Source organism: Schistocerca cancellata, chromosome 3 (assembly GCF_023864275.1).
Source record: "Schistocerca cancellata isolate TAMUIC-IGC-003103 chromosome 3, iqSchCanc2.1, whole genome shotgun sequence".
Taxonomy (NCBI): Eukaryota; Metazoa; Arthropoda; class Insecta; order Orthoptera; family Acrididae; genus Schistocerca; species Schistocerca cancellata.
In genome coordinates, this window is record NC_064628.1 from 748,382,322 (window position 1) to 748,400,918 (window position 18,597).

An 18,597-nucleotide genomic window follows, 5' to 3' on the forward strand; every position below is an offset into this window, starting at 1 on the left:
GACCGGCAAGGGAACTTGCTGTTCCAACAGGACAATGCACGTCCGCATGTATCCCGTGCCACCCAACGTGCTCTAGAAGGTGTAAGTCAACTACCGTGGCCAGCAAGATCTCCGGATCTGTCCCCCATTGAGCATGTTTGGGACTGGATGAAGCGTCGTCTCACGCGGTCTGCACGTCCAGCACGAACGCTGGTGGAACTGAGGTGCCAGGTGGAAATGGCATGGCAAGCCGTTCCACAGGACTACATCCAGCATCTCTACGATCGTCTCCATGGGAGAATAGCAGCCTGCATTGCTGCGAAAGGTGGATATACACTGTACTAGTGCCGACATTGTGCATGCTCTGTTGCCTGTGTCTATGTGCCTGTGGTTCTGTCAGTGTGATCATGTGATGTATCTGACCCCAGGAATGTGTCAATAAAGTTTCCCCTTCCTGGGACAATGAATTCACGGTGTTCTTATTTCAATTTCCAGGAGTGTATGTAGATGTAGATGTAGAAGACACCGCCAGGGAATCACACTATGCTCACTAATTTTGGGTTTGTGGCAAGCGACAGTCCAGTCATTTGCTCCGGTACAGCCTGCAATAAGAATGGTGAGACAAATGAGCTGAAATTGTTTAATTTGATTAACACACACACACACACACACACACACACACACACACACACACACAAGCGGGAGCGCGCATTCCTGCGTCCTAATGCGTAGATACCTAAAAATTTTAACGTTTTTATAAAGTGTAAATAAAGAAAATAATTGCAAACTAATAAGACACTTTAGATATAGGTCACTGATCACTAAGAGAAAAAAGAAGAAGCGCAGCATGACTACACACTTTAGTATACTTTTCTCTCTTTTATTTTTTAATTTTGTACTATATGTACTAGGAGTAAAATAGTTATTACAATAAATAAATTCACATCCACATGTATTACTTTTTTCCCATTTAAAAATGTGTGTATCTATTACATAAAGTGAAATGTGTCTGATTCGATGTAATTCGGCCACCGTGAACGTAGAAATAAATAAATTATAATAGTAGTTAAATCTACTTTCAACGATCTCAGTGCTATTCTGTATGGAAAGCAAAATTTTAAAACTTTTACAGCACCCAGGTCTTTGAAAATTTCACAGTCGAGGTGGTGATTATGACACTTCGCGAGGTGACGTCTTTTTGGCTTTGAAATTTGACGCCCATTTCCTCCTCTCCACCGCAGGTAATTGCGTCTTTTGCTCCAACCGTCGTATTGCGGTCGAACGGCGAAGTCATTTTCCTTAGGGTCTACTGCAATTGCTCTACAATGTTAAACATCGTAATTTCAGCAAGCCATCACGGGCTTTGTTCGTCGATAGACAAAAGATAAAAACTATTGGTGTGACAGACGGTGCTGCAGGACGAAAGCACTCCGTCTTCAGGCCAGGAAGTGCTCTTTTGGGAATCGGGTATTGGCGCCGGCCCGATATAATCCACATGAAATCTTCCTGATTTCCAAATACATTTTTTTATAATTTAGCGTTTTGCTGTATCGTGTAAAGGAACTCACAAACTTTTGTGTAGATTATTTCCGAATGATTTCTTTCGTTTTGTTTCAGGTGTTACCAAAAATTGCTAAATATAAGGAGAGAGGTGTTAAATAGTTACAAAAAATTACTAAATATAAGGAAAAAGCACGTCGCTCGGCCAACAGCGTTCTACTGCAGACCGGTACTTAAGGGACACAAAATACAAATTGGCATTGAGAGAGAAGTCCTGTCATATGCCACTCGCGGTGTATACGCTGAAATTAAATGTAAGTAATACGTCTTCTGTAGTGGGCGTCGCTCTACTTCAGTGTCACACATGACACATAAATAGAAAGACAGTAGAAAGTCTGCGTAGGGCCTTGTTTTTACCCACAGTGTCAAAAAACACAGCCAAATCGCCACAGTAGCTGTGTACCTCTAATGAAGTCGACGTGTGTCCTTGCCTCTGTGGCGATTAAAACGATTTCGCCCCCGGGTGGGCTCGAACCACCAACCTTTCGGTTAACAGCCGAACGCGCTAGCCGATTGCGCCACGGAGGCCTTGACTTTTGCTCAATTCTGCTCCCTTAATCAATGCAACTCGTATACCTTTTGCAGGCATCTCGCAAAATGTTAGAATCCGCTTATTCCTCTTCACATGGATAAAGTGTATGCACACTGTAGCGAGGTTCATAAACGAATGTCATCGCAAAGCATGACATTATACTACAAAATGCATACAAAACACTGTTCCATGTGGCCACCGCGCTCTCCAGATATAACCCCTCTGGATTTCTTCCTGTGTGGTTACGTGAAAGACGTTGTGTATACCTCGCCTCTACGTGACCTAGACGATCTCCGTTGAAGAACTGTGGATGCAATAGCTTCCATCACCCCACAGATGCTTGTGCGCCTATCGGTTGGGATAGAGTATCGCCTAGATATTTTACGAGCCACGAAAGGAGCCCGTATACTCGTAGATGTTTGTTAATTTTTTGGAAAAAACTTTGAGTTACTTTACATGATCTCGCCAACAGGAAGTATATATGGATCGTATATTGTTTTTAATTGCATTTGGGAATCAGGAAGATTTCATGTGGACCGACACACTGTACAACAACCATACTCATGCACCGCTGATGAGATAGGAGAAGGCAACTGACGCCCGACTCTACGTTGGGTGGCGAACCTATCCTATTCTGCAGCTCAGCAAGGGCTGTACGAGCGAGGAATAGAGAAAAGCTAGAGGATTGTATTTCCGCTCTGTTCTGCAAAAGTTCGCATGTATCTTACCAGCGGCACAGTGCAGGAACCACTGCCGCTCCAAGGAAATGGTATAATTTCTCGTGAACAGCATGATAAGCAACCAAACCGAAATTACGAAGCGATTCCTAAAGTCGCGATATTTTTCATCGCGCTCTGTAATACTAAATCTGCAGTTTCGTAGAAATCCAATCATTCTTATCAAAGATACACAATTTTAAAATGAATGTTAAGTCTACACTCCATATTTCAAGCAATTTTTAACACTACAACACAATATGTCACAATATGATACAATATTTCTTTCGTATATTTCAACGTTGCTCATTTGTAATGAATGTAAATATTTTCATTGTTTCTTTGTGTATGACCAATTGTAATATTGTGGTGTTATTTCTCGTAACTATTAGTAACGATTTTTATAAATTTTGTAAAGCAGACGCATAGGCAATGTCAAGTCTTCGCTTTATATAAAATCAAACGTAAGGCTTAAACGGTAGCAGTACCTATGATGTATGAGAGAGCAATAGTCGGAAGATGTGAAGGAGGTTGGTCACTATGTAGCTGCAACAATAACCATGGGAGTGTATTTCGACGGCGCGTTGGCAGTGTGTGTGTCGAGGCTTTGTGGGTGTGATGAATGCAACTTTGTAAGCCACAGTACAGAGCTAATTAACTAAGAGGCTTCAGGAATATAATTAATGAAGGAGTACGGTGTGGTTGCAGCATGTTTAAAGTTATCTCTGACTGGATGGTGAACTTAGTCAAAGTAATTGTTGTCGCCGTGCTATTACGCTGCGCCAGAAGCTCCACCTTCAACACAGCCGCGACACTCGGTCACGTTTTTGTAACTCAGAGATAGCAGCGCCCCAAGCGACACTTCTAAATACGAGATCGAATGAATGCGTTTATTTCCATTTATACTAATTTGTACCATAGTTTTTACAATAGGGAGAATATGTAGTGCCATAAAAATCGACAATAATAAGTAAAAATGACAATATTTTTCATTTTTAGCTTTCGTAAAGACACAGACGTGATAACAAATCGTCAAAAGCACAATAAAACTGTTTTCCAACACTGAAGAGAAAAATTCCGTAATTGTTGCTAAATCTGAGCCATAAACGGCGCCGGTGGCCCAGCGGTTCTAGACGCTTCAGTCAGGAACCGCGCGACTGCTACGATCGCAGGTTCGAATCCTGCCTCGCGCATGGATGTGTGTGATGTCCTTAGGTTAGTTAGGTTTAAGTAGTTCTAAGCTCTAGGGGACTGATGACCTCAGATGTTAAGTCCCATAGTGCTCAGAGCCATTTGAACCATTTTGAACCATAAACGGCAAGAATCTTCAAAACAATAGCTTTTGAAGCAAAAGTAATTTCATTTTCAAAAATATTCATGTATTAAAAGGCGAGTGAAGGTAAGAATGGGCGAATCATTAGATTCCATAAAAAGGAAGTTGTTTGTGCTAACAATAACATAAATATATGCTTCTCATGCATGAAATAAGTGGTTATATTCCCTAGCTTTCACCGGAATAAGCTACAATATACACATATTCGAATGTATTTCTTCATGAACAAGTTGTAAATGTTCAAAGATTAGATTAGATTAGATTAATACTGGTTCCATGGATCATGAATACGATATTTCGTAATGATGTGGAACGAGTCAAATTTTCCAATACATGACATAATTAAGTTAATTTAACAACATAATTAAGTTAATATAACAACTTTATTTTTTTGTTTTTTTTTTAATTTCTTATTTTTTTGTGTGTGAATACCTAAGTGACCAAACTGCTTAGGTCATCGGTCCCTAGATTTACACACTACTTAAAGTAACTTCAACTAACTTATGCTAAGAACAACACACACACCCATGCCCAAGGGAGGACTCGAACAAGTTTTAGTACAGGTCTTTGTATCAGTGTAAGTCGGGTGTTTTTAAATGTATTTCACAATTTGGTAATTTACTAACGCATGGAACGCAAAAACTTGACAACTATTTCGTTAATTACGTAGAAAATAATTATAAACAAACATTATCCTTGCGACACATGTGACTTTCTCATCGCTTCTCAGACAACTAGTACCATAAAAGACTTGGCAGTGGAACAGAATTTTCTGTGAACAATATATTCCGTGTGTAAAAATTAATCGTAATCCTATGCTAATTATTTATGCAAGTCATTATTACCATAAGCATGGTCCATATCCTATTATCCTAGCATCACATTGTGACAAGGAGAGAGACTTTAATAAAAATGATAATGGTGGCAAAAAGTAAAGCTAAATTTTCAGTTACAAACTCATTCCCGCTGGTTGAAGTAATCGCGTAAATCTTGTACTGCAACAATATTAAGCACAAGTTTTAAAAATAAGGTTCATTAAATGTTGAAACCATTGACAAGGCTAACTACAGTAATTTTTATACTATAATCCAGGTGTACCAGTGTCGTCATACTATTTTTGTCAAGAGCCATTACTGACATCGTGTGGCTGCCGCTCGGGCCATATATGTACCGGTCTTATTATTAATTTGGTAACTCATGAATTAGTACGTTATGAGTTCCCAATACACTAGCTACGGTAAGGGCGCGATAAACTGACCGCAGCCCCCCCCCCCCCCAAAGTACAGATTCTTAGAAGTCCGTATCGTTCGGAACACTTCTGGTCGACCGGTCTTTGATTGCTGCCAACCGCAGGGATCCCACAACAGTGACACAGTAATAGTCTGACGAAGTATTGTGTTATCTGCGTGAGCAGCTGATTAGTTGATTAGCAACAGTAATTCTACTTATATGTATGCATCATGCCATAAGGGACACGATCATAAATGTTTAACAAATATTTTGAACGTCAGTTTTCTTGTACGAATTGGGTTGTATTACAGTAACCTTGCCGGGCGGGGTGGCCGAGCGGTTCTAGGCGCTACAGCCTGGAACTGCGCGACCGCTACGGTCGCAGGTTCAAATCCTGCCTCGGGCATGGATGTGTGTGATGTCCTTGGGTTAGTTAAGTTTAAGTAGTTCTAAGTTCTAGGGGACTGATGACCTCAGAAGTTAAGTCCCATAGCGCTCAGAGCCATTTGATTTGAACAGAAACCTTAATTTAATTTCATATTCCTTGTAACAAATAAATACCGCATTTGAAGATGACCGTCTCTATAAAGCGTATGCTCGAGTCCATGTTACTTTCGTTTAAAATTTATACAATAGCAACTGATCGGTACGAGACACACACGCCCACGAGCTATTAGCACTGGAAGAGAAGCAATAAAACTTTCCCCGTCTCTGGCGTACTCGAATCTTGCATGTCCGCGCTACTTCCCTCTCTGCCTATGAAGTAAGCGGCCAATTCTCATTATTTCACGACCGAATTTGCGCACGTCAATTAAAATTAAGCACATCTTAGAATATTATGTCTCTGTTTGTTACTGGACAGGAAAATACATTCTTCAGCTCTTAACTTCAGTCGCCTTTTTTGGATTCGACTGTTAGTTGCTAGGCGCATATTATGATAAAATACGGTTGAGAACCGCGGGCCGCACGAATATATGATTAGGGTCACAGTTTTACAACCACTGAGCTATACTATTCAGTTTTGAGTGTTTACAAGTTCCGTTCATCTGTCTCTTGGGTATCGTATTTCGGGGTTGCTTTAATAGGCTGCTGCTAATTGAGATGCCGTTTGTAATTAATTATCCTGTTTTTGGTAAAACAATTTTACTACTTGCGAAGAGTGGTTCGTTAAACTCACTGACAGTGAACATTACTGGGAGGTCACGCAACGTAATTATTACAGGGTCGCATGAGGCAGTGAGTGAGTTTTGATTTTAAATAATTCTGAAATGTTAAATATAATAGTTGCTCACTAACTTAATTTTGTAATAGTTTGTATTTTCAGTTGCGCTCCCGTTTAGTAACAGCCGTTGTCGCCCATGTACGTATAATTAATTGTTCCTTAAATTAAGATTCAAGCTACCCCAATCAGTAAGAGAACTGTTGTCCACTGTAGGACATGCGACTGTATTATTTCACTCTATAATTACAGTTCCACTAAACTGCAGTTTCAAAATCAGTAACAAATTCGCTTATCTGATCAGAATTAATCTTTGCATCCAATCATTGTTACGGCAACATATCCTCGCGCCATAGGCACGATTAGCTGCACACTTTCCCGCATAGTTTCAGTTCATTTTCTCTGGAATGGATGTCTTTTTCCGGTAATCAGGTTCATTTAATCACGGTCGACTGCACGACTACCGAAGGGTGTAGGGCAGTTACAAACTGTATCTATCGGCTGTTACCGTGATGCCTTACCGTGATCTGTTATCGTCTACTATGTGCTCCGTATGTCCTAAAACAATTTTCTTTATTATCAGTACTGCCACCTAAGTAAGTAGCAACTGGATGTGTGGCATGTACATAAATGCTAATAAATAAATAATTGCGTCACCAGGCACATGCCACCGAGTAGTTTTCGCGAACGCCAAGAGTTATCTATGTAAACACTGTGGAGACAGTAGTAGAGTGTGAGTGAGTGTTTACGACAAGCCGTAAATGTCTGGAAGGCGCTGTACCCGGCTTTCTACGATCAGTTCTGGTTCCCCGCCAGATGCAGTGTACATATTTCACAGCATAACACAGTTTAACGCCGATACAGATACCATCCGACGGGCGCACCCATCTGCAAACAGATAAGCGCCATATAACGTAGTATCAGTGGCATGGGATTGGTAAAAGTATTACAACAAAAACCTCTGTGAAGTTCATCGAGCGAGGCGTCGCGACACTAAAAGAAATTGTAGCGACGTGCTGGCTCTGAGCACTATGGGACTCAACATCTTAGGTCATAAGTCCCCTAGAACTTAGAACTACTTAAACCTAACTAACCTAAGGACATCACACACACCCATGCACGAGGCAGGATTCGAACCTGCGACCGTAGCAGTTCCAGCGACGTGCTGGAAGATCTGCGGAGAATTGACGCTTGGTACAGGGACCCGCAGTTGATCCTCGACATAAATAAATGACTAGTTTTGGGCATAAATAATCGACAGACATGTTAGCGTATGATTATACTACCGCAGAACACGATGCAAGCACGTAACATTTATTAAACGTATGGGAGTATGTGTACGGAGCGAAATAAAGTCTAATGAGAGCAGAAAACTAATCGTAGGAAAGGCAGATGCCAAACTCACATTCACTGGAAGACTCCTCTGAAAGTTTAGTCTACCCGTGAAGGAGTTAGTTTACAAAAGCTTCGTTTTACCGATACTTTAATACTGTTCATCAGTCTGGTGCCCGCACCCAAAAAAGAGCACCGCGTTTCTATACTTACGACATAAGAGAAATTTCAATCACGAGTTTTCTCCTCCAATTGCGGAAACATTATGTTGGCACCCACCTACATAGGGAGAAATGATCATCACGATAAAATAAGAGAAATCAGGGTTCGCACAGAAAAATTTAAGTGCTCGTTTTTCCCGCGTGCCGTTCGAGAGTGGAACGGTAGAGAGACAGCTTGAAGATAGTTCACTGAACCCTTCGATTGTTTGCAGATGATGCTGTCGCTTACCGTCTTGTAAAGCCATCAGATGATCAAAACGACTTGCAAAATGATTTAGATAAGATATCTGTATGGTGCGAAAAGTGGCAATTGACCCTGAATAAAGAAAAGTGTGAAGTTATTCACATGAGTACTAAAGGAAATCAGCTAAATTTCTATTACGTGATATGTCATACAAATCTGTAGGCTGTAAATTCAACTAAATACTTAGGGATTACAATTACAAATAACCTAAATTGGAACGATCACATAGATAATATTGTGGGTAGAGCAAACCAAAGACTGCGATTCATTGGCAGAACACTTAGAAGGTGCAACAGGTCTACTAAAGAGACTGCATACACCACGCTTGTCCGCCCTATTGTGGAGTATTGCTGTGCGGTGTGGATCCGCATCAGGTGGGACTGACGGATGACATCGAAAAAGTACAAAGAAGGGCAGCTCGTTTTGTATTATCGCGAAATAGGGGAGATAGTGTCACAGACATGATACGTGAATCGGTGTGGCAATCATTAAAACAAAGCCGTTTTTCATTGCGACGGGATCTTCTCATGAAATTTCAATCACGAGTTTTCTCCTCCAATTGCGGAAACATTCTGTTGGCACCCACCTACATAGGGAGAAATGATCATCACGATAAAATAAGAGAAATCAGGGTTCGCACAGAAAAATTTAAGTGCTTGTTTTTCCCGCGTGCCGTTCGAGAGTGGAACGGTAGACAGACAGCCCGCATCTCGTGGTCGTGCGGTAGCGTTCTCGCTTCCCACGCCCGGGTTCCCGGATTCGATTCCAGGCGGGGTCAGGGATTTTCTCTGCCTCGTGATGGCTGGGTGTTGTGTGCTGTCCTTAGGTTAGTTAGGTTTAAGTAGTTCTAAGTTCTAGGGGACTTATGACCACAGCAGTTGAGTCCCATAGTGCTCAGAGCCATTTTTGGTAGAGAGACAGCTTGAAGATGGTTCACTGAACCCTCTGCCAGGCACTTTATTGTGAACAGCAGAGTAATCACATAGATGTAGGTGTGTAGCTGTGGGCTCATTCATTAAGCATGACACCTTTACGGAGACGCCCAGCCGACTCCTTGGAAGAAGCTGCAAGACAGGCGCTATCCATCAGTGTGTGGTTTACTCTTAAAGTACCGAGAATCTACATTCATAGACGAATCAACCAATGTATTGCTTCCTCCTTCATATATCTCGGAAAATGATCATGAAGGTAAAATCGAGAGATTTTCGAACTCAGAAGGAGGTTAACCAATTAATTTTACTTCCCGCGGACCAATCGTAGCTCGAACAGACGCACAAAATATCCTCGGCCACACACCATAAAATGCCATCCTGTGCATACCCCATCAGTCCAAATGTTTCGAGACCGGATTAATAAAAAATAGAGAAACGTTAACATGGTGGTTTTTAATGCTACAGGTGTTCTGCATTGTCTCCCCCACTGGCGTAAAATGAGAAAAATGCTCGTACAACCATGTGAAACTGTCAGAAAATTTGCCTGCTGGAATGATGTTCAACTCGCGCGTCACAGTGGCTTAAATGTCGATCATGTTGTAAGTGTTGAGTCTTTCTGCACTTTGTCGTTCTGTGGAAGGTTTGTACTGATAATACCAAGTCTTGTCATACGTGTTGATTTTTTCCAAGGAAGAACTGTCCCCATTTTTCATTTCAATCAAGTCGTGGCAGCTGCCAGGCGTCGGTCTTTTTGTTCGAGAGCCGAGATGGACGGCACAAACTTTGCACACAATTTCCGCTTCTTGAAAATAATCTGGAAACGTTCTGAACCCTTGATTTAGGTGTTGCTCCACTGCAGTCTGTGACAACAACGTGAACACACTACAGTCGGATGTCCACTACGTACAACTGCCTGCTCACTTGACTGGTCGAATGCACGTCTGTTGTTTACAGTTGTTAGATCAAATGGCCACTGTAGTCAATGCGCGGACGTCGCATATACGCGAGCAGTAAAATCAGTCTCGGAACGTTTTGGACGGACGGTATGGATGTAGGTGAGTCGCATTTCTAAAAATACTGTTGTTTTTAACGCTGATAGAAATGCAGAAATAGTTTGACTGGATTAACGCTGACACTCGAGACAGTAGGTTGCATGCGCTTTAAGCGATTGCGCAATTCCAAGAAAAATAATAGTGGTTTGGCAGCGTGGGAATTAAAACACTCAGATCCTCCTGAAATGCGGTTGCATTGCTTTAACCGCAGCAAGTTCTTTGCTTGATAGCTGAGCTTACTGTGGTTAGCAGGGACCAAATCTCGTACAGCCAAGCTTATTACGTTTCCATTTGTTTCGACTGAGGGGAATGCCGAGATGAATGCTTCAGCATGAACGTTCTCCCCCTTGACTGCACATGTACATTTCTGATTAATCTTTTGCCTCTAATGATCCGTCACCAACTAAGTTATTAGACACCTGTTCCTTAATACATGCATTGAGCGAAAAAACATTGCCCCGTCCCGTTGTGATGGCTACCGTAAGCGTTCGCAGGGTTCACCTGCAGACCGACGATGTTGATGATGATGGATTTAGGGTGCTCAGCAGCATGGTTATCAGATCCTTTAATGGATATCAACATATAGAGGCTTCAACTATGTTCTCACAAGCAAAATTTCTGCGACTGTTGTCCAGGAACACATACAAGGGACGTTCAATAACTAATGCAACAATTTTTTTTTCTGAAAGTGGGTTGGTTTTATTCAGGATTCCAATACACCATATTATTCCCCTGACTTTTGGCTACAAAACCTATTCTTTCCAACATTATCGCTGTTCGGCCTTACGCCACCTTACTGGGAAGGCCTGTATGCCCGCATGGTACCACTCCATTGGTCGATGTCGGAGCCAACGACTTGCTGCATCAGTAACCTCCCCATCATCTATGAACTCCTTCATTCATTCATTGGACCACACAGATGGTAGTCAGAACGTGTGAGATCGGGGCTACAGTGTAGATGTAGAGGAACAGTCCTTATCTAGATAGACTATTTTGGAGACAATCTGATCAGCCGTCTTCGGTTGTTTGCAGAAGACGCTGTCGTTTATCGACTAATAAAGTCATCATAAGATCAAAAACTGCAAAAAGATTTAGAAAAGATATCAGAATGGTGCGAAAAGTGGCAGTTGACCCTAAATAACGAAAAGTGTGAGGTCATCCACATGAGTCCTTAAAGGAACTCGTTAAACTTCGGGTTACACGATAAATCAGTCTAATCTAAAAGCCGTAAACTCAACTAAATACCTACGTATTACAATTATGAACAACTTAAATTGGAAAGAACACATAGAAAATGTTGTGGGGAAGGCTACCAAAGACTGTGTTTTATTGGCAGGACACTTACAAACTGTAACAGACCTACTAAGGAGACTGCCTACACTACGCTTGTTCGTCCTCTTTTAGAATACTGCTGTGCGGTGTGGGATCCTTACCAGATAGGTCTGACGGGGTATATCGAAAAAGTTCAAAGAAAGGCAGCACGTTTTGTATTATCGTGAAATATGGGAGAGAGTGTCACAGAAATGATACAGGATTTGGGCTGGAAATCATTAAAAGAAAGGCGTTTTCGTTGCGACGGAATCTTCTCACGAAATTCCAATCACCAACTTTCTCCTCCGTATGCGAAAATATTTTGTTGACATCGACTTACATAGGGAGGAACAATCACCACGATAAAATAAGGGAAATCAGAGCTCGTATGGAAAAATATAGGTGTTCATTCCTTCAGCGCGCTATACGAGATTTGAATAACAGAGAATTGTGAAGGTGGTTCGATAAACCCTCTGCCAGGCACTTGAATGTGATTTGCAGAGTATCCATGTAGATGTAGATGTAGAAGTTTTGGGAGCTCCTCTCAGGTGCGCAGACTTGTGTGAGGCCTTGCTTCATCATGGAGAAGTTTGTTTGAATTTTTGTGGCGACGATCACGCTGAAGTCTTTTTTTTCTGTTTCCTAAGGATAGCACAATACAGTTCAGAGCTGATCATTTTTCTTCGGAGAAGAGGTGGTGTGGTGGCATTCCATGCAGTGCCGTTTTGTTTCCGGTTGGAAGTCATGAACCCACGTTTCATCGTCTGTGACAATATTCTACACAAAATTGTCACGATCAGCCTCGTAACGCGCAATCAATTCCGCACGATGGTCCTTCGTTGCTCTTTATGGTCTTCTGTTGGCGCCTTGGAACCCAGCGAGCAAACACCTGTCGGTACCCCAACTGGTGGAGGACTGTGTCAGCACTACCAGCAGAGACGTCCAATTTTGCAGCGAGGTGTTTATTTGTAATGCGTCGATCACCTAGAACGAGGGCGTCCGCACGTTCCAACATTGCAGGAGTCACAGCTGTCTGAGGTCGGTCGGTCAGGTTTGCGTGACTTTGTTGCGATGATAACAGACACCTCACTCAACGAGTTTTTTTTTTTCCTGGGCGCTATGGGCCTTAACTTCTGAGGTCATCATTCCCACAGAACTTAGAACCACTTAAACCTAACTAACCTAAGGACATCACACACATCCATGCCCGAGGCAGGATTCGAACCTGCGACCGTAGCGGTCTCACGGTTACAGACTGTAGCGCCTAGAACCACTCGGCCACCCCGGCCGGCTCACCCAACGAGTCACCATGCTGCTGTTCACAGCCAAGTCCGTAGGCATTCTGCAGACGCCTATGAATATCTGTGATGTTCTGGTTTTACTAAAAAGAAACCTCAATGACAGCTCTCTGCTTGTAGCGCACGTCCGTTACAAACATCATTTTAATGGCTACTTATAGTGCCACCACCTATTGGAACTTCATGAAACTATAGGGGCTGAAGCGGGAATATTGCTCGATGCCTTACAACAAATTTCGCGTTTCTTTGAGCGAAATTCGTCAAGAAGAAATGTGTCGCATTACTTATTTAACGCCCCTCATACTAGCAGTTTTCTACAGGATATGTCTATGTGGTTAGTCACTGAAAAAAATCAGTTCATTAAAATACACCAATCGTTTGTAAACGCGTTCTTATGACACACTGAACTCTGGCAGCATATTCATCTCACCGTTTCGACTGTGGTAAGTTCAGTGTGTTTATAATTTGCGTTACTGTGATCCAGAAATTTTTTTTCTTGAAAATTGAGTCAAAAACGCTTGAAGCATTGCTTTGTGTATAAATGGAGAATATCTGAAAACTTGGCCGGCCGGGGTGGCCGAGCGGTTCTAGGCGCTCCAGTCTGGAACGGCGCGACCACTACGGTCGCAGGTTCGAATCCTGCCTCGGGCATGGATGTGTGTGATGTCCTTAGGTTAGTTAGGTTTAAGTAGTTCTAAGTTCTAGGGGACTGATCACCTCAGATGTTAAGTCCCATAGTGCTCAGAGCCATTTGAACCATTTATCTGAAAATATCACGAGAGTTTTAGTGTATCTATCCATATTGGCGTCTTCGTAGTCGAATGAATTGCACTGATCATAACTTGTGATGCTACTTAACTGAACGGAAGTCAGCTAAATAAAAACTTACTATAACAGGGACCGAGGTATCACAGCTCAAATCATCCTTTCTTCAAGTATGACACTTAACACGATTTCAAATAGCGTATAACACGGATGCCACTGCGGGTTGCTTTTCATGTCTCTTGCTAAACCGCAGCATCCCGCTGGATGAGGAAGCGAGGGCCACTTCTTTCCTTCGACGTGACTTGTATGCGAATCACCACGAGATGGCGCAGTAAAGCTTAACATATCATTTCCTAACCGCCCATTTGTGTAAGGCCTGTCCGCTGGAGTAGTCGCCTGAACCAGTGTCCCAATGCAGTGCGAGGGGGGGGGAGGGGGGTTTTGCGCCTCACGTTTATTCCACCATTACATTATAGCATGCAATGCAAAGAGCAAAGCCGCATCAGTAGCCTAGCTGTTAGACCATATGACGCGAGATAGTCACGTAGTGCAGGAACACGGAATGTTCGAAAGGCTTCCTATGCTGGAGCAGTGGGGAGTAGCCCTTGGGACGGGGCGCCAAGCCGCATAGGGCTCACAATTTGCTTTTCCAAATTACTATTAAAAGTTAGAAGTTAACTTGCTTGTACTGAGAACAATCATTTAACAATTTCAACAACTTCAAAAATTTTTATGAGAACCGTTAGATGTTTTAATTAACATGAACTTCTATTAGACGTTGAGGTGGACCAGTCAGAAGCAAGCAGGAGGAGACAGGCGCGAAACGATGGTTAACCGTCTGCAGGAGTCGCGTTCGGGACTGAAAGGTGTAAAGATGTGTGTTGTGTTAGGGCAATGACTGACACTGTGGTGTGGTATTACCTGAAGACATACACTGAAGCACCAAAGAAACTGGTATAGGCATGCGTATTAAAATACAGAGACATGTAAACAGGCAGATACGGCGCTGTGGTTGGCAGCGCCTATATAAGACAACAAGTGTCTGGCGCAGTTGTTAGATCGGTTACTGCTATTAGAATGGCAGGTCATCAAGATGTACGAGGGTCACTTCAAAAGAAATGCACACAATTTTTTTACACCATCTTATATTCTACATGTTTAAAAGTTTTACAGTGTGTAGATACATCCTTTAGGAACAATATTTTCATTTCGTCACATAATTTCCATCCCTCTCAAATGCCTTACGCCATCTTGGAACCAGCGCCTGTATACCCGCACGGTAAAATTCTGAAGCCACTGTTTGGCAGCGTGCACAAGGGAGTCATCGTCTTCAAACCTTGTTCCACGAAGAGAGTCTTTCAGTTTCCCAAAGAGATGATAGTCACATGGAGCCAGGTCAGGACTGTAAGGAAGGTGTTACAGTGCTGTGATCGCTTCCATGGTTTTTTGACTGACATGTGGCCGTGCATTGTCGTGTAACAGTAAAACATCCTGCTTTTGCCGATGTGGTCGAACACGACTCAGTCGAGCTTAAAGTTTCTTCAGTGTCATCACATATACATCATAATTTATGGTCGTTCCACTTGGCTTGATTTCCACAAGCACGAGTCCTTCGGAATCGATAAACACCGTAGTCATAACTTTTCCAGCAGAAGGTGCCGTTTTGAATTTTTTTTCTTGGGTGAATTTGCATGATGCCATTCCATTGATTGCCTCTTCATCTCTAGTGAAAAATGATGGAACCATGTTTCATCACCGGTCACAATTCTTCCAAGAAATTCAACTGCACCATTCTCGTACTGTTCCAAAAGTTCTCTGCATGCCGTTTTTCTTCTTTCTTTGTGAGCCACTGTCAACATCCTGGGAACCCACCTGGTACAAACCTTTCTTAACGCCAACACTTTCAGTATTCTGCAAACACGTCTTTCCCCTATCCCAACGTAGCGTGACAATTCGTTCACTGTGATGCGTCCGTCAGCAGTCACCAATTCGTTAACTCTCTGCACATTGTCTGGAGTGTTTGCAGTATGAGGCCTGCCGCTGTGAGGACAATCCTCAATATTGCCGTGCCCACTTTCATCACGTAACCTACTTGCGATCGACAGCAGCATCTCCAAACACCTTTTTCAACCTCTTGTGGATGTTTCCCACTGTCTCGTTTTCACAGCACAGGAAATCTATGGCAGCACGTTGTTTCTGACGAACGTCAAGTGTAGCCGCCATCTTGAAGACATGCTGTGATGGCGCCACCCACGGGAAAAGGCTGAGCTAAGTTTGAAAACAAGCGGGAAGGATGAATCTTCACACTGTAAAACTTTCACACATGCAGAATGAAAACTGTATTTTAACAAAAATAGAGTGCATTTCTTTTGGAGTGACCCTCGTAAGTGTGACTGAACGTGGTGTTATGGTCGGCGCACGAGCGATGGGATACAGCATCTCCGAGATAGCGATGAAGTGGGGATATTCCCGTATGACCAGTTCACAAATGTACCGTGAATATCAGGAATCCGGTAAAACATCAAATCGCCGACATTCGCTGTGGCCGGAAGAATATCCTGCAAGAACGGGACCAACGACGACTGAAGAGGATCGTTCAATGTAACAGAAGTGCAACTCTTCCGCAAATTTCTGCAGATTTCAAGAAATGTCAGGGTGCGAACCATTCAACGAAAGATCATCGATACGGCTTTCGGAGCCTACGGCTCACTCGTGTATCCTTGATGTCTGCACGACACCAAGCTTTACGCCCCGCCTGGCCCGTCAACACCGACATTGGACTTTTGATGACTGGAAACATGTTGCCTGGTCGGACGAGTCTCGTTTAAAATTGTATCGAGAGGATGGACGTGTATGGGTGTGGAGACAACCTCATGAATCCATGGACCCTACATGTCAGTAGGGGACTGTTCAAGTTGGTGAAGGTTGTGTAATGGTGTGGGGCGTGTGCAATTGGAGTGATATGGGACCCCTGATACGTCTAGATATGACTCTGACATATGACACGTACTTAAGCATCCTTTATGATTACCTGCATCCATTCATGTCCATTGTGACTTGGGAAATTCCAGCCGGACAATGCGACATTCCACACCTCCAGAATTTCTACAGAGTGACAGAGAGGCGCCCGCATCTCGTGGACGTGCGGTAGCGTCCTCGCTTCCCACGCCCGGGTTCGATTCCCAGCGGGGTCAGAGATTTTCTCTGCCTCGTGATGGCTGGGTGTTGTGTGATGTCCTTAGGTTAGTTACGTTTAAGTAGTTCTAAGTTCTAGGGGACTGATGACCATAGATGATAAGTCCCATAGTGCTCAGAGCCATTTGAACCATTTTTTTTGACAGAGAGGCTACAGGAACACACTTCCGAGTTTAAACATTTCCGCTGATCACCAAACTCACCAGACATGAACATTATTGAGCATATCTGGGATCCCTTGCAACGTGCTGTTCAGAAGAGATCTCCACCCGCTCGTACTCTTACGGATTTATGGACTGCCCTGCAGGATTCATGGTGCCAATCCGCTCCAGCGCTACTTCAGACATAAGTAAAGTCCATGCCACGTCGTGTAGCGGCACTTCCGCCTGCTCGCGAGGGCCCTACACGTTATTAGGTTGGTGTACCAGTTTATTTGGCTCTTCAGTGTGTAAACTAAATGTTAAAGCATATTGCTTGCAATGATATTGTTATTTGTAGTTTCCAGGGAATATTTCAAGTTTCAAAATTTATTTTTACTGATTCCTCGCGTCTGCAGGCGTCTCAGGGCAAAGTTTGAATAAATTTGGAGAGGCATTCGTGGCATACAAAGTCATGTCCTCCAGCCTGGTTAGCCGTTCCCGGGGGGTGGGGGTGGGATTGGGGTTGGGGTTGGGGGGGGGGGGGTGTCCACCGGTGGCCGAACCGCACAATAACCCTGAAAGAGTGGTTCGGTGTGGGGCGGCGGAGGGTTGAAGTGGACTACGGTAGTCGTCGTAGGGTTGTGGACCACTGCGGCTGCGGCGGAGACGGAGCCTCTCCGTCGTTTCTAGGCAACTGGTTAACATACAGTACAAGTCAATGGCCGTTCCTTATTTCAGCCGTCATAATTTGCTTCCTTTCGCCATTCAGTATAGGAACAACGAACTAGCGGCATGGTGAGAAGAGGAATCCAGGGGGGGGGGGGGGCATCAATATCTATAAACGGCATTCACGAGACATCTTAGGAAACTCCAGGCGAGAAAGAACACCTCCAGATAATCACAGGCGCAGATGACCGCGTAGTTGAGCGCTCCACAAACCAATCATCAATGGTGATATTCAGTGCCAGCTGATGTAATGTGTGGGAGCAGAAGTCTGCATACCAATTTTCGGCAGCATCTAGTCGGCACTGGCCATATGCCTTGAAAACCACCGTTTATGTGATAAAAAAAGGTATAATAATCTGCAGTGGACATTACTTTCAGCTGCTTATTTTCACTTAGCTATTTTTTAACAATATTTCTGTTGCAGGGTCTCTCTTCAGTCGGATCTCAAGGGCCGGTCCTTCTCTAACCCTCCTAAACGGGTTGAGCCTACATGGCTGGCTTGCAGACAGAATACTTTCCTCGTGGCGGCTGATGTTGCCAATATAGATCTTACAGGGTGACAATTATTTAACTATGTGAAATAAAGGCGTCATAACTTCTGATCGGTTTGCCTCAGGACGTTGAAACTGCACGGTTTGCCCCGGGGCATGATGGAAATTGTATGATCTCGTTTAGCCCACTTTCATTTGGGTGGGTTCGCCAACAAGCAAAGTTGGAGCATTTGGCGGACTGAGAATCCGCATTTCGCGATCGAGAAATCTCTTCACCCTCAGCGGGTGTCTGTGTGGTACGCAAATCCAGTAGCGGAATAA

At 43.4% G+C, this 18,597-nt stretch overlaps 1 protein-coding gene and 1 non-coding gene across 2 annotated transcripts in view; both read right to left on the bottom strand.

Moving 5' to 3' along the window:
* LOC126175769 (sphingosine kinase 1) overlaps nt 1–18,597 on the bottom strand; it is a 484,010-nt gene that overhangs the window by 141,230 nt on the left and 324,183 nt on the right. The gene's annotated exons all lie outside the window — the stretch shown is intronic.
* On the bottom strand, nt 1,994–2,067 carry Trnan-guu (transfer RNA asparagine (anticodon GUU)). Its single transcript has one exon. It is a non-coding gene; the product is annotated as a tRNA-Asn (tRNA).